The sequence below is a fragment of the Trachemys scripta genome, chromosome 8 (genome assembly GCF_013100865.1).
Source record: "Trachemys scripta elegans isolate TJP31775 chromosome 8, CAS_Tse_1.0, whole genome shotgun sequence".
Classification (NCBI taxonomy): domain Eukaryota; kingdom Metazoa; phylum Chordata; order Testudines; family Emydidae; genus Trachemys; species Trachemys scripta.
In genome coordinates this window covers 32,148,483-32,165,430 of record NC_048305.1, presented here as the reverse complement: position 1 = coordinate 32,165,430, position 16,948 = coordinate 32,148,483, and positions in this window count along the sequence as shown.

Genomic DNA, 16,948 nt, shown 5'->3' with positions numbered 1-16,948 from the left:
ATGGCCGCTATTTTCAAAATTAAAGCAAAACCTTTAAGCACATGCTTAATATTAGGCAGATGTTTAAGTCCATCCCTATTCATCAAAGCATTTAAACTCCTGATTAACATGAAGTGCATGCTTAAGTCCTATTGACAGAAGAGCCTGCCTTCCACGAGCTACATGTGTGCAGCTGCATACATGTAATAAATGGCCAATCGCCAGTCTAGCTGGTAATTTGCACAGGTAGGGGAACTGAACATGTGCAGTTGGGAGCATATAGACTTTCCAAATATGCACTGAGGTTTCTGGCAATGCACATTACTGTTAAAGTGTATCAATGTAAATCGGTTCCGCTCCATTGAGGTGGGCAATGAACCAGTGGGTGGGCAAAAGATTTTTGTTGGTGAATGTCAATAATCATCGGTCATCCCCCAAATGGTCACAAATTCTGTCATTCATTATTGACATTTACAGACAGGGAAAATTAAAAATTATACATGGGACTACATTCCACTCTGAACCAGCATAAATCTGAAGTAACCTCTTGGAGTTTACTGGAGCTACTTTGGATTTACATCATTGTACGACTCATGATATGTTTTAACCTCTCCTGATATTGATACTCAGTCCGAGAGAATGAGCCTGTAGGGCTAGATCTTCAGCTGGTTGCAATCAGCTGGGCTCCATTCACATCAATACAATAACGATGCCAAATTGCACCAGCTGAGGATCTGACCCTATAATACAATAATCATTCAAATATTATAAGACGACTGCTGAGAAGTGCTGAACACTCAGATGGCCCAAGATTTGCAAGTGGAGTTACTGGTGCAGGATTTGGCCATCGGAGTTTATTTTTAAATCTAGGAATGCTGGCTTCTGTGGTCAGCAGGCCTTGAATAAATAATAAAGCATTTTTTTAAAAAAATTCCCTTCCAGTGCAGAAAAAAATAATATTCATAATATAATTGATAGTCATCATGGGAAAAATCCATATAATCCTTTGAAATTCATATAAATTCAGAGTCTTATCCTTCCAAGACAATTATAAAGCCCCCAAATTCAAGCCCTGGGGCTTCTCAGCCCTATCTGGGAGCAACATTTCCAGTTACTTCTCCTTCTGGAGACACTGCAGAGGAGCATCCGCTGCGCTGACATGACCCTGATAGACAGGCACACAGGCTGGAGAGCAGGTGGTTCTTCACTCAGCCTTTCCACCTGCTGCCGAGTGCCATACACACACTGAACTTGTCAGGCTGTGCTATTGTCACCAAACACAGATGTCAGTTGGGCAGCCTCTGCCCTCCACCAGCATTTCACTCCCCTATATACTCCCTTGTCCTGCCTGGAAGTTGCTACTAGATCCTACAACAGCATTGCAGCAGCATCGGAGCTCTCGGTTTCTGGAATATCCTCTGACACAGAGGCAGATCTGTGTATATTTACATGCATCCCTTACACATTGGTACTACTTTCATTGATCTTCCTTCTTCCATTACTGAGTCTGCCACTCCCTTTCCACTTTAGCAGGTTTGGTTAATTGCTCCTACTGTGTATTTTTTATTGGTACACTGATCTCTCAATCATACAGTATTTTAGTCTCTGACTCAGTCAGGAATAACCTCACATTGCCATGGCAACTTTTATCCTAATAGCACCCCAAAGCAAACTGATACACAGAGGTCACTTTACCCACCACCAAAATGCTGCTATCTCTGGGGCAAAACACAGTTGTTCAACAACATACAACACCACTACACACCATTTTAGGACAGGACGTGAAGGACCTTTTTTCCCCAACTGAAACTTCCGGGGGAATGTAAGTGTTCAGTAGTTCTTCTCATCTTACTTTCCTGCTGCTTCAGTTCCGTCCCAGCCCCTCAAGTCCCAGCACTGGATCTTGTATAAAGTTCAGACTGCTCATCCTCACTAGTAAAGGCCCTGCACAGTTCTGCCCCCACCCACATTTCATCTCCCATCACATTGTTCTGAATCCTAAGAAACAAAGTAGTGTTAAGTTGCAACCTTCCAGCAGGAGTATTTATGGTTTTATTGAAGTAAGTGTGTGTGTGTGTGTGCGCGCGCGTGCTGTGAAGATAACATTAACCAAGAGCATCAGCTTCTCCTTTAAGTTGGCTTAGCAGAATTTGAGGTTTTGGGGTTTTTTAAATAATTTTGACAGCTAATATCAATGTTTATTTTAAGCACTTTTTTCAATCAATTTAAATGTTAACAGTTGTACATGGGAGGGGTCAGACAAGAAGGGGGTCAAACAATTATTTAATGACAATAGATGCTGAAATTCAAAAAGTTAAAGCTTTGTAACTGTTAAACCACAAATCAAGATCACGTCAAAATATACAATGTAAATATTCTTAAATCCAACTCGAATAAGTTCTCAAGCAGCATTTTTCTTACTTTGCCTCTCTATAAATTTTTATTATTATTGATGGAAATATTTTTTTCATCAGTTGTGTGTGTATGGTCAAATTGACATTTACTGACATTCACTGATAAAAAGCTAATCCTTCCAAGCCTACCGTTAAAGAAGGAAATTTAGCTCCCATCCTAATACACATCAGAGTCTGACCAGTACTTAAGAGACCATCAGTTGATGCACCCAACCCTGCCAGCTACCATCTGCTCTAACTTTTCTTTCCTGAGACAGCTAATTGAGTAGCTCCCCTCTAGCACCACCAAGCTACTGCTAATATCCTGGACTCCTCCCAATCAGGCTTCAAGAGGGAACCTAGAATAGATACAGTGTTGTTGGCACCGATGGATTATCTCCTCTTGGCCTTGGTCAAGGGCTATCCATCCATATTCATGCTGGATTTCATAGCGTTTGAGGAAGTCAAATCTACAGATGTCTATGGAATGCTAAGGACATGTCTCAGAGATGGGAAGGGAGTTTAGAGAGGTAGTGCTGAGATAGCTTCAGTTGTTCCTGTCAGGTCATACCCAGTGACTTGAGCTGGACCCCCGATCCACAGCCTCCAGAGTCTGTAGAAATCCACAAGGATCCATCCTCTCCTCTATCCTGTTCCACGTCTCTATGAAGTCCCAAGGGGACTACACAATACACAGACAACATCCACCATCACATCGGATGCACCATCTCCCACATTTTCAAAGACTTGGCCAAGGTCAGCAACTGGATGTAGAACAGCAGAATAATGATGAATGTAGGAAAGACTGAGCTGATGAGGGAGAGGAAAACTAAGATCAACCTCTTCTATAATCCCCCCCCCACCCCCCCATTGAATAAATCTGCAGTGACTCGCAAAAAGAGGCTGCTCCTTCCTGGTGTCAAGTATCAGAGGGGTAGCCCTGTTAGTCTGAATCTGTAAAAAGCAACAGAGGGTCCTGTGGCACCTTTAAGACTAACAGAAGTATTGGAGCATAAGCTTTCGTGGGTGAATGCTCACTTCATCAGACGCAAGTGGGCATTCACCCACGAAAGCTTATGCTCCAATACCTCTGTTAGTCTTAAAGGTGCCACAGGACTCCCTCCTGCTAGACTTACACCTAGCCTAGGCGAGTCACACATTCTTGACATCCAGGGTTGATCACTCTAACGTGCTGTGTCTGGGAATGAAACCACCTGCCCCAAAGTGTTTCATTTACCACAGAATGTGACAGCCCATTTACATAGCAACAGAGGTCGCCTTTTGAGTCATTCCAGTGCTCCTGTCTTGCTGCTGACTTCCTGTTGAATATCAGTGGCACATTCAAGTTCAAAGCCATCCCTACTAGTTAGTCAGGAGTATTCCAAGTGATTTCCTGGTGATAACAGACTGTTAAGATAACTAGTGAACCAGATACTAGCTCTTCGTGTGAGTACCAGGGTGGCAGGAGGCATGTTGGGGCATGCAGCAGCAGCAGCTTTTGCCTAGACTTTGAGACACTGTTGTGTGTCTTGTTGCAACATAATTAAGTATTTGCCACATTCCAAGAGCAACCCAATAATAGTTTTGTTGTTATGAATTTGGTCTTCAGTGCTGTACTGAAATGAAAATGGAAGTTACATGCAGTTTGCCTAAACAATGCAGAGGACTTCTCCAGCCGTTTGTCACAGCTTGGTACATAGGGGGAACGAACTAGATCAATCCAACCTATTTATATGCCAAGTTCTAAAACAGACATTCCCTTTTAGCTCCACCCTGCTCAATCCAAGTAAAAGGCTTGACGGCCTCTTTAATTATTAACAAGTTGCTTTGTTTTGCCTCTCCACTTTAGAATACTGGCTCTTTAGAGACAGAAAAGAACCTTCACCTCCAAGCAAATCCTGATGGAACTGACCATGAAAATGTGCACCAGTCATACCCACTGTGCCGAGGTATATTCCCTTACAATAAGCACAAGCAGATCCCTTTCAGTAGTGGTGCTGACCTGTGGGGTACCTGAGAGAATGAGAAAATAAAATAAAAATTCAAAAAAGTTACCTTCCCTTCTGTGCACCCTTCTCAGCTGGTAATTTAGTGGACTGACTTGTTCCAGGTGCAGAGTCCATGTCGGTCAGCTGCTCCAGTGCCTCTGACTGTGTAACATGTTCACTGTGAGCTACAGGTGCAGACAAGTAGGGCCACATTTTCAATAGAATGCACCTGCAGTATTTCTGTTTGCAAACACAAATCAGGTAGAGGAGCACACTAAGTGGGACTCAGCTGTGCAGGAGCTGCAGGGTTCCTAGTAGTGCCGTGGCATTAGGGATTCTCCAGAGGCAGAGAACTCAATGCCTGCTCAAGGCCCCACTTCGTATTTCTTGTCAAGTCTTTTATGTTATACTTTGGGGGATTTGGGGTAAATTGGCTTCAATTTAGTGAGAAATAAAACTGAAACCTTAAAAAAAAGAACCAAAAATCATAAAATTAAGCCAGGCCAAAATCCAAAATGGAAACAGTTTTGGCCCAAGCCCAATTTCAAATCTCTATCTCTTTATCAAAAAGCATTTCCCTAATCCCTGGAGTCACCATACGGTTAATCACCCAGGCCTATATCCTCAAAGGTATTTAGGTCCCCAGCTCTGAAATTAATGGAAATTAGGCAGCTAAATACCTTTGTGGATCTGATCCCCTGCCATTCCAACAAAGCTAAAAGGAAGGGAAGGAAGACCACTAGCTCCAGCGTGGGCAGGGGTCAGAGGTGCATCGCCCAAGTGAGATCAGTGCTGAGCATTAGTAGCATGGTAGACATTCATGCGCCATCCCTGGGCCCCTATCAGTAAAGGCTGAATGCATGGAAGAAGTTAGATGTGGGCACATTGAGCAACCCAGCACCTAACTTTTAGGCACCTAGAAAATTCCTAGGATACACAAAGCTTGAGTTGGGTGCCAAGGCTCCTATACAATGAATGGGGGGAAAATAGGCACCGTGGATTGCCATTCACAAAAGCCAGCACGCTAGGTGGGGAGCTACCTAAACTAGCCAATGGGGGATGCCAACGGGAGTGGGATATGCTAAGCCCCACCCCTCTCATGGAGACAAGTGCTTAAATCCAGGCTGCAGGGAGGTACCTAGCTCTGCTGGTGATTCACAGCCGGGAATCTCTCTTTGGGGTTAGGCATCTCTACCATTTTTGCAAGAAGCTGGAGGGTGTGGAGGGAAAGGGAAGAGGCGGACCACTTCCCTCATAACTTTTAGCCCGGTGGTTGCCTGGGGTGTAAGAGACCCCTGGTTCACATCCCCACTCCACCTCAGGGGGAGAAGGGGTTTGACCAGGGCTCTGCCACCTAGCATGTGAATGCCCTGACCAGTAGGCTGTGCGATAGTCTGATGCAGGGAGTCCCTCAGTCTCCCCTCTGGAAACTGTTGCACTGTGGATAAATAATGAACGACATTGGATCAGGGGACAGGACTCTGATTCTCCCATCCTGGTGAGTGCTCTAACCACCAGGCTAGAGGGTCTCTCTCGCTCAATCACTCGCTTTCTCTCTCAGTCATTTGGGCCAGAGAGTTATGAGGGAAAGTTCTCCTCTGGCTGTTTTGTGTGAATCCCCCTACAGGGGGGCAACCCCTGAGCTCATCAACTGAATTGGGTCTCTCGCACAACTTACGTGGCCAAGTGTCTATCTTCTCCTGGTTTGTGAACTGCTCTGGGGCTTGGGCATCTGGACACCTAGAGGGAGGCAGCAATGTGCGTGCTCAGAGGCAGAAACATAGGCGCCTAGGGAACTTTTACTGCAAAATCTTAGATGCTGAGTGAGTTTAGGTTCAATGGGCATTTTGTGCATCACAGTGGAGCCTAAAACAGAGACTGCAGTGCAGTGCCTAACTCCTTTCTGTGCATCCAGGCCTAAGTGCTTATTCTACCATAGTTTATTTACAAGGACAATGAAGATGAATACTGCCATATAACAAGCCTGTTTAAAAAAAAAAAAAGCAACCTCCACCCCTTGCCCCTTCCAGCTAGTTGAAATGATATTCTGATATCTCAGCTTCCTGGTCTGCCGGTGGCAAGTAGGTTGTGTGCAGTTAAGAAAATTGCTTTACACTACTTAAATTCCCTCCCCAATTTCCACTGGACACAGTAATCTTTGCACATGCAGCGTTGCTGTGCTCTGTTAAACAGCTAACCACCTTCCACCACAGGAACAGGTTCATTTCCGTGGTGGGTGAAATAAGTGTTGTTCGTGCTGGGCCAGATTCTGCACTCAGCTCTGAAACCCCATTAACTTCAGTGGGATCATATATTTGTAACTGAGGGCAGAATTTAGTACATTGTGCAGAGCATAGGCCCCTGTACTGCAAACACACACATGCTTAATTGAATTACATGTTTAGTCTCACAGGTCCAGATCCTCAAAGATATTTAGGAGCCTAAAGCCCATTGCAATCAAGGGGTGTTAGGTGCCTAACTACCTTTGAGAATCTGGGCCATAGACTTTCACAAGGCTATTCACTCAAGTGGAGTTAAGCGTGTGTGGAAGCATTGGTGAGATCAGAGCCTTAGTTTGTAAAGTGCCTGGGGATCATTCAAGATGAAACATTCTATATGACATGAACAGTTAATAATATTATTATTATAATCCAAGGGTGACCACATACTGTGAACTAGACAATTTTGCTGAACTAGTTTGTCCCATCTTCAGCATTTAATCTGATTTATCTTTTCCTTTCTTCTGTAATTGGATTGAATAAGCAACGTTCACTGTGTTTCTACTGTATAATGTCAGAACAAAAAAGGAATACAAGTAGCATGATGTACAGAATTGGAAAAAAAAACTACTAACACAAATGTTTTGAACAACGAATGTAATATAGACAGTTCGTACAGATATAGTCCTTGTGCAATAACTTAAACAGTACAGATTACTACTTGGGGAAATAAAATAGAGTCTAACTTTGAAACTTGAAACGCTCTCTTTCTGTGTTGTAATCAATTGCAATAATCCATGGCAATGATTTAGATCAAGATCAACTTTACCTTTCTTTGCTGATGACACAAAACTAGGAGCAATAAAAAACTTAAGTGCATCCAAAATGCACAGAACTAATGGCTTGGATGTTGTGTGTGCTAATGAAAGTCAGCGTACATAATGCAACATATACTGGCCGCAGAATGAATGGGATTATTTGGAAGGAGGTGGGTATTGTGGAATCTAGCTCAAGTTATCTAAGGACTCTCACTTGGCACAGATTGGTGGCCTTCCATTTTCATAAGCCTGAACGAGCTTAGTGATATTGCAGACGAAATACTGCCGTGAATGTTGCCCAGTACAGCCCCGCAGTGGAAGCCTTGTTACTTTTTGCTACTGTCTAGCTCAAAGCAGAAGGAAGGCAAGAGCTCCATGCCTCTTTGGGCAAAAAATGTTGATGGATTTTGCCGGGGGAGGGAGCTGCAGGATCAGACCCAAAGAGGATAGACTGGAGACTTCACAATAATAAACCTGCCCATTTTCCACAAGCAATCCACCCTCTGCACGGTCACAAAATCATTAAGGCTTTCTTCAAAGCCACATGAGCAAGGGGTGATGAACCCAGCTCGAGGTATCCTGGCCAATCCTTGTTAAAGAATGACCGCAAGGGTTGGGTGGCAAGTGCTCCACCCACATGCTCTCAGACATGCCATAAATCGCAGGTGAGAGGTACAGTGGAAACCTTTAGTGCTAGGAGCATGGTTCAGGGAACGCATTTGCAGACTACGTTGCCATTTGCAACCCATGAGTGGGCATCTTTGTCCGCAGCTCTAAGACCCAATGTAAGGTCAAAATTCCCTCCCAAGTACATCACATTATTAACACCCAAATGAACAATATGGCTGGCCCAAGCCTTTACCTCTGACCTGCAGGCTCACAGGATTCCCTGTTCTGAGCTCACCTCCAGGAGGTGTCAGAATAGTCAAAAACTTCCTTCTTTCCTTTTTATTTTCATCCAGTGGCAGGGCCTCCTGTCCAGGGCTGGCAAGAGAGGCAGGGCAAAGCTGGCCTGGGTCCCTGTCTCCAAGACAAACTATTAACCCTTTCCTGACCTGATCCAGTGTGAGCATACTGGTACTCCACCCCGCTCACAGGCACTCACCATATTAGGCTTGTCATGAGCACATCACTTCATACTGATGCTGGGCTGGCGTCACTGGAGCATGCAGAATTAACGTTTGTAGTGTTGTTGTAGCCCGGTTGGTTCCAGGATATGAGAAAGACAAAGTGGGGGAGGTAATATCTTTGATTGGACCCCCTTCTGTTGGTGAGGGAGAAGCTTTCGACCTGATGCAGACCTGAAGAAGAGCACGAAAACTTGTCTCTTGGTCAATCAAAACTATTGCCTCCCCTACCTTGTCTCTCAGAATTAATGTGCCATTCAACAGCAGATTGTGAATCAGACCCCTGCTTGCATGCCAGTTTGCCGCAGCATATCCACTATGATGCAGGGCTGGATTTCACCTGAGTTCCCCAGCTAAGATACCGCACCAGAGTGACAGCACTTACACATAACTCACCACTTCTGAATCAGACCCCTAAGATTTGGGTTTTTTCTATCTAAAAACTATTTTTAAAAGAAGGAGGGGCACAGCTTAATACCCAGCCCATTGGCTGGATTTGGCTTAATGATGAATTTGTGTGGCTTATGGTGACACACAGTTTTTTCAGAACCTAAGCTTCATTTTAAAGAAGCAAATGTCTGTAGCTCTTCTGGTGGTGAAGAAAACTTCCCAAACACGAACCGCGAACAGTGTTGACTTCCTGAATCTGCTGACAGTTTGGCAACAATGGCTCTAAAAGCTGTCAGCTCCTCCACCCCCTAGTTCTCTAATCAGAGTATTAACTCTGAAGACTAATGATGCACATTGAAAATCAACATTAACAATGTCATTGATGATCACGTTAGCAGTGGGAATGAAGCCCACAGTGAGGGATTGTGTTTCTTTCCTGCAGCAACTGTCAAAGGGAAGACTCTGGACTGTATTTATAGCAGTGTCTAGAAGCTCTAAACAAGATCAGGCCCCATTGTGCAAAGAGTTGTATAAACACATAATAAGAGACCGTCCCTGCCCTGAAAAGCTTACAACCTAAATGGACAAGACACACAAATGGTGAGAGAGGAAACACAGGCAAAGAGAAGTGAGGAGACTTGCTCAAGGTCACACAGCAGGTCAGTGCCAGTGCCAGGACCACAACGCTGCTTTCCCTAGCCCCAGTCCACTGCTCTAGCCACTAGAAGACACAGTGTCTCCAAGAACTGCGCCTGCACCGAGAATCTCCAACTGTTGATCTAGCACCAATGCAGCTGGTAGTACCAATGGTAGGGTGCTGGCATAGACCAGACCCAGGTCCTCTTACCACCATGTTGTCAAGCCAGGAAGGTCTAGATAACAATGATAATAATGCCCGTGTCCTATCTATACCAACACTGCCACTATGCTAGACCACTGGTGGGAGAATTGTTAAAATCCTCAAGGGAGATAAGGCCCTGGACATGAAAGAGACAGCGAGGCAGACGGACAGGGAAAGAGATAAAGCAATGGACAGACATAATGGCAAAACTAAAAGCGAGCATATTTCCCACTGACTTAGGCTGAATGTGGCAATAAGAAACATAGCAAACAATTTGAATGATAACCAAGGTCCGGATCCTGCAAATCTGGATGCATGTGAATATTTAACAATACCCACCTGAACAGTCCCATTCAACCCAATGCATAAAGTTACTCACATACCTAAGTGTTTACAGGATCGGGGCCTGAAAGTTTAGTTATGATACAAAGGCCAATATTCTATCTTTGTACACACCTTTCATTGACACCAGCAGGAGAACTGCTGTGTGGCCTACTGCTAGAGGCTGAATTTCAACCCATAATTTTAAAAAAGACAGTTAGTAATAGGATCACCCATAGGAAGGATGATCTAGCGCCTGACTGCACAATCCTTACATTGATGCGTACTCAACTGAGGACATTAGGACTACTTGTGTGAGTAAGCACTCATCAAGGTGCGTGTCACAACCAATGCTTGGGCGGTCAGACCTAGTGGTCAAGGCCAGTGTCTGAGTCTGACAGCTTAGATTGGGTTCAAGTACCAAAGCCAAGAGTTGGGATTGGAGTCACAGATCAAGGGCAAAAGCTGGAGCTTGAAGTCCAGGAGCGAGCTGAGAGGTAGGCCCATAGCTATAGCTGGCTGGGGAGTCCACCTAGTCACACAGACACTTCCTGGAACTTCTCTTGGACTCCTGGATCAATTGGGGCCACAAGAAAAGCTGTCAATCCAGCTTTCCAAGGTGGTACTTACTATGGAGTTTATCTCCAAGGGGCCTATGTGATATTATGCATGCAGCCTACCATGGCATGTAGGCGTAAGCTGCCCTGCAGGCCTGGACTCTTCTCCCTACAGAACCTCACAATGAGCAACCATCAGGCCCCATGTTTATTTTTCAATAATTTCTGCTCAGCAATGATGAAGATTGGGTGAAGGAAATAATTTTCTTTGCAGCATGTATTTTTCTATCCAAGGTGTAATCTCAGCATTATTTATGCTGGCTATAAATAAATAAAATTATTATATCGCGAAGTGAGGAAAACACTTCTGTCACCGAGACCTCAAAATAGTGTGCAGTTTGCATGTTTAACGGGATTCTGCTTTCATCGTAGAATGGCAAAGAGGAGCTAATAACCAATTGATTCTAGGAAAACAACTGATGATACAGTTCTGATCTGATCACTGTGCTTTGCTTTGTAGCAGCTAATAGCCTGAACACATTGTGCTGAGAGACCCAAATTATACAGCGATTTTTATACAGAGGTGTGTGGGCGGGTGTTGTTGGGATTGTTTTGTTTTTTTCAGAGCAACATGTGTGCGGTTATTTTTTGTTTGAAGAGCAAAGACCATGAGGGACATTAAGAGGGAAATAATTACCCAAAACTCTAGTTATTCTGAGTTCTGCCATGTGCATTCCTTGTATAGGTCCTGATTCAGCAGTCCCTCCCTATTCAGGGAACTGCTTAACTTTATGTGCTTAGGTCCCACTGTGACTTAAATATCACTTAACTGCCACATTGCCTACGTCCATCCTTCTTCAGCAAAACATGTGCTTTAATCATGTGCTTAAAGTTAAGTGTGTAATTAAGTACTGAATAGGACTTAAAAACATACTTAAATGCTTTCCTGAATTTAGGCCATAGTATAAGGCCTGAATTGAGGCCATTATAACTTGCATCTCTGCAACTAGATGAAGTCATAGACATTTCTGGCATGGATTCAGGTACACATGTGTAACGGCTCTGGGAAAGGCAATATGCTAATGTCAGATATAGTAGTTCTTTCCACTTCCTGTATTTCACCTTATCTATCTGCAGTGGTACAGACCAGAGTTTAGTCTTTCCCAGACTTTGCTATGTCTATATACTGTGACAGACCCAGACCAGTGGGGTACAGGAGTTTGGTAGAGGGCAAATATACTGGTCACTGGATGAGTAGTTTTCTGTTCCCTGAGTGACCAGCGCAGGGGCTGCACTAGAGTAATCAGGAACCTGCTAGAACCAGTTAAGGCAGGCAGGCTAATTAGGACACCTGGAGCAAATTAAGAAGCTGCTAGAATCAATTAAGGCAGGCTAATCAGGGCACCTGGGTTTTAAAAGGAGCTCACTTCAGTTTGTGGTGCTAGTGTGAGGAGCTGGGAGTGTGTTGCTGGAGGTCTGAGGAGCCCAAGCATTATCAGACACCAGGAGGAAGGTCCTGTGGTGAGAACAAGGAAGGTGTTTGGAGGAGGCCATGGGGAAGTAGCCCAGGGAGTTGTAGCTGTCATGCAGCTGTTACAGGAGGCATTATAGACAGCTGCAGTCCACAGGGTCCTAGGCTGGAACCCAGAGTAGAGAGCAGGCCCAGGTTCCCCCCAAACCTCCCAATTGACCTGGACTGTGGGTTCTTCCAGAGGGGAAGGTCTCTGGGCTGTTCCCCAACCCACATGGTGAATCTCTGTGGCAAGAAAATCTGCCAATAAGTGCAGGACTCACCAAGATAGAGGAGGAACTTTGTCATAATACCTATCTAGATCCATGGATTATTATACAGAGTTAAATCTCTGACAGAAGGAGAGTGACACAATCTCCTAAAATCTCTTACTAAATCTACATCCATAGATACAACACTTTACTTGTAACCCTGAAAACAATTGTGATAGTGTCGATAACAATTCTTTTAAAGAAAGTGTTTAAAGATAACACTTTCAGGGAGCTTCCCCTAAATGTAATGCTTGTTGTTATCACAAGTTGCATGGGCATACTTACTCTCCACTTACCCAGTTCCTTAAAGTCTGGGAGACAAATGATGGTCCCACAGACTCCTTCAAACTCACTTTGAGTCTCTGGAAGGTCAGTCTGTCACTGCCCAGCCTGCAGCAATCCTAGTCCTCTTCTCCAGCAGGGTGCAGCATCCTGCAGTCTAAAGCCAACAAATGGACAAAGTCCCTGAAACACAATCCCAACAGTAGGTCCTTCTGGTCCTTGTGCTGCTCCACCACTGAGTTCCCCAGACTGGTTCCCATTTCTCTATTTATAAACTCCTCCCCTTCCCCTGGCGTTCCTATTGGTTCCACTCTCAGAGAATGCCTCTGGGTGTATCCTGCCATGCTGCTTGCCCACAATGGAAGTCATCCAATTAGCTTCAGATGCAGGGCCGGCTCTGGCTTTTTTGCCACCCTGCGGGGGGGGCGGCCGGATCCCTGGGGGGAGGGCGGCGAGCCCCGGCGGGGGCTCCGCTCTCCTCCCTGCGGCCGGGGGGAGGGCGGCCGGCCGGAGCCCTGGGAGAAGGGCGGTGAGCCCCGGCGGGGGCTCCGCTCTCCCCCCGGCAGCCGGGGGGAGAGTGCCGGGGGGGAGGGCGGCCGGAGCCCTGAGAGGAGGGTGGTGAGCCCCGGCGGGGGCTCCGCTCTCCCCCCAGTGGCCAGAGCGCAGGGGGCAAGGCGGCGAGCCGGGGGGGAGGGTGGCGAGCCCGGCCGTGGCCCCGCTCTCCCCGGGGGCCGGAGCGCCGCGCCGTCCCCCTCCAGGTGCCGCCCCAAGCACAAGCTTGGTGGGCTGGTGCCTGAAGCCGGCCCTGTTCAGATGGCTAATGAGCACACCTAGTGCCTGTCAGACCCAATTTCAGGATGATTCTGGCTCATCCAGCAGTCACCCAACTTAGTTCTGGCATGTCTACGGGCACACAGAGTCCCCCAAAACAACCCCCCCACACACACACTGTTTCTGCCCTTAGTTATACCAATAACTGCAATGCATGCATGTGGGTTACACATAGATTCAGGAATGCAGACACTAGGATTTGTGCAATTGCTGACAATGGTCAGCAACAGACACCAATGAACTGAAACCCAGTCCTATGAGGAACTCCATCAATTCTCTCAGGATCTGTATTCACTGCAGTCAAGTTAAGTTACCTACGTTCGAGTTACTCTAGCTTGATTGAGAGTGACCACACTTTGATATCACACTATGATAATGCTTCAACTGCTGTGTCCATACTGGCACTGTATTATGGCACTCAAATTTCTGGTGGTGGCACATCCCGGGGTTCTTTGTGCAGCAGTAAGTTGAACCCCTCAATGAATTTTTTCCCACATTGGGAGAACTTGTCTGTCCTTTCTGAGCACACAGGAGGAATTGTGGGAAGGTATTGGAGGACTGACAGCATGAAATGGAGCTAGCCTGCATCCACACTGAAGTATGGTTGCACTAGCAACTAATGAGTAGTGCTCCCTGGAGCTGTAGCTTGCACTCCCGAATGGACCAGCCAATTTGAGTGACAAGCACAGCATGCTCCAGTTCAGAGTTTGCCTTAACACTTGAGTTACAACTCAAGTTAACTTTGCAGTGAAAACAAGGCCACTAACTTCAGGGGTAGCTAAGGGTGTTCAGCACTTTATGCAAACGCTTGGCATTGCTGGGGATTAGGTACTTACTGCTGAATGGGGCATAATTGTTAGTGCAGAGGGGACAAAACTGTTTTCAACCCCCAAGCTTATTTTTCCGAGACTTGTATAAAGAGCACCCAAGTTGGTTCTCAGGCAGTGCATGTATTTGTCCAAGAACCAAGAGAAAACCTTCTCTGACACAAACATGTCCCATAGGTATTCATGCCAGGAGCAATTTCCAAAAGTGCCGAGCATCCAGCAGTTGCCAGTGAACTAAGCTCTTCTGAATATTTGGCTGCTTATTTAGGTGCCTAAATGGGAGCTCTTGGATACTGAACTCTTTTGAAAAGCTGGCCTAGCAAACCCTCGGTGAGGGCCTAAGCCTGCAGTCTTTGCTCAGGCAAACCTCCCTTTGACTACAGTAGAGTTGAGAGTGCTGAGTTTGCCTTGATTTCCATGCAGCCGTTATTCATGTCTAATTGAATTGGTTTTTTTATAAAAATGCTCTACGTAGAGAGGCAGTGTTGCCTAGTGGATAGAGCACTGAAGTTGAAGTCAGGAAACCTGGGTTGTCGTCCTAGATTTGCTGCTGCATGACCTTGGGCAAGTCAGACCTCAGCTCTCTGTGCCTCAATTTCCCCACTTGTCAAATGGAGGTCATGATACTAACCTTTGTAAAGTGCTTCACAATCTGATGAGAAGCTCTACATAAGAGCAAGGTATTATTATGCATTATAACTCAGCCTGCTGTGTGTTATCTGAGTATTTTTACGTAAGCTCGGCTAGTTGACACCGTGTGATTTAAGGCTGCTTTTAAAAAATAACAGGGAAATTAAAATACAATGCCTGTTAATGTATCTTTACAGTTAGAAGTTTAAGAATAAGGCTAATCTGGTCACATTGCAGATAATTGCTGTTTTTGAATGTTGTAGCTTAATATATTAATATTTATGTTGTTAAAGGTTAAAATATACATCAACTATACAAGGTGTGGCATGTGGGAAAATTGTTACTCCAAGAACCTTAAACTTTTCATTTTCTGACTTTTGTATATTTAAATCAACAAACATATGGGTTTTTCATATATATTCTATATAGACACACATATTACATGTATGGTGATGATAACCATGTGATATATTGCAGAATCATATGCTAAACTGCATTTATCTTGCACCTTGGACTGTCTCTCCAACCTTATCTTCACTCTGCCTACTCAACCATCTCCCCTGGGACTATTGCTAATAGATGTAACCCTGGATAAGCTTTAAACAGCCACCAGTCCAGGAAAAAAAAGAAAGATGCTAGATAAATATTTCCTTTTTTCTTCTTCCCCTCCAGCCCGCCTCCACCCCCTGCAATAAATGTGTAATTTTTCTCAAAGTGATACTGAACCAAGGTCCAGGATGGGCAATATTCAGTCCTCGGCCAGTGAGAGGTTTAAACTCCAATACCTTGAGACCCCTAAAGGCTAAAGATTGTCTCTTATACCATTAAAAAATCAGGAATCCCTCTTAACGGTAGAATAAAGCATTTGTTTCTAACCATGGTAAGTCACAAGATATTCAGCCTTAAATCTGTGATCTGTTTATGTCTGGGGAAACTTGTTTAGTTTATTAGAGGTTTCTAAAATGTAGTTTTTGTAAACTTCCACCCCTGCAGAGGCCTATGCAGTAGCAGTTGGCTGCACTGTACAAAGGGAGTCTGGTTTTAGAGACTAGCACCCTGTTTGAGTAGCCAAGCCGTGCTCTTGGCAAATACATGGAGGGCTGGGGGCAGCAATTCTCCTTCCTAGACTGGGGAGCGACTATGGAACCATTTGGCAGAACTTGCTGCAGCCCAGTAGATGGAGTAGGTTCTTCAGGCCCTGTACACCTGTTCTGTGAGGCAAAGGGTGCAGATGCGCCTATACACATACACTGTGCAGGTGTAAATACGTGCGCCCACACATGCATATGTTTTTGGATACCTGTTTGTGTAAACACACACAAACATTTTATATACATCTTTGTGTAAATGCATACAGATACATACAGAGAAAGTGAATATATTATAGTGTCTGGCAGAATATTTTTCCTGGGAAGGAGTTTGGGATAACTGCCTTACTCATATGTGGCTTAGTCATATGTAGATTATGCAGTTCAGCTCAAACAGATGTCAGTGACCTCTTTAACCCTCACACACCACTGTAGTATTTTGCTTTATGCCATATTTCAGGGCAAACTTATTTTAGAAATGTGTCTGAGTTTAACATTTTTGTTTTAGACATGGATTAGTTTTCTTGTATCCCAGGCCCAGTGCCTGTAAAACCAAGTGATTTGGGATGCCATCAGGGTATAGGCCCAAAAATTAGAACTTTTTTACCTCTTTAAAAATGTTCCAAGACAACTTTTCTTTGACTTGATAGTTGTGATTACAACCCGGTATCTCACAAACAGGCCGGGTTAGAGGCTAGCCATACACATCACTGGAGACGATGAAATTCACAGTTTCCAGGATGCTATAATAGGCATTTCTCGCCCTGGTCATTCTCAAGATATTCCACATCTAAACTGTCTCTGGTCCAGTACTGAATGCTGCTTGCCTTGACCATTGGACCATTAGATATTTTCAGTCCTTCCTTTTACCTGAT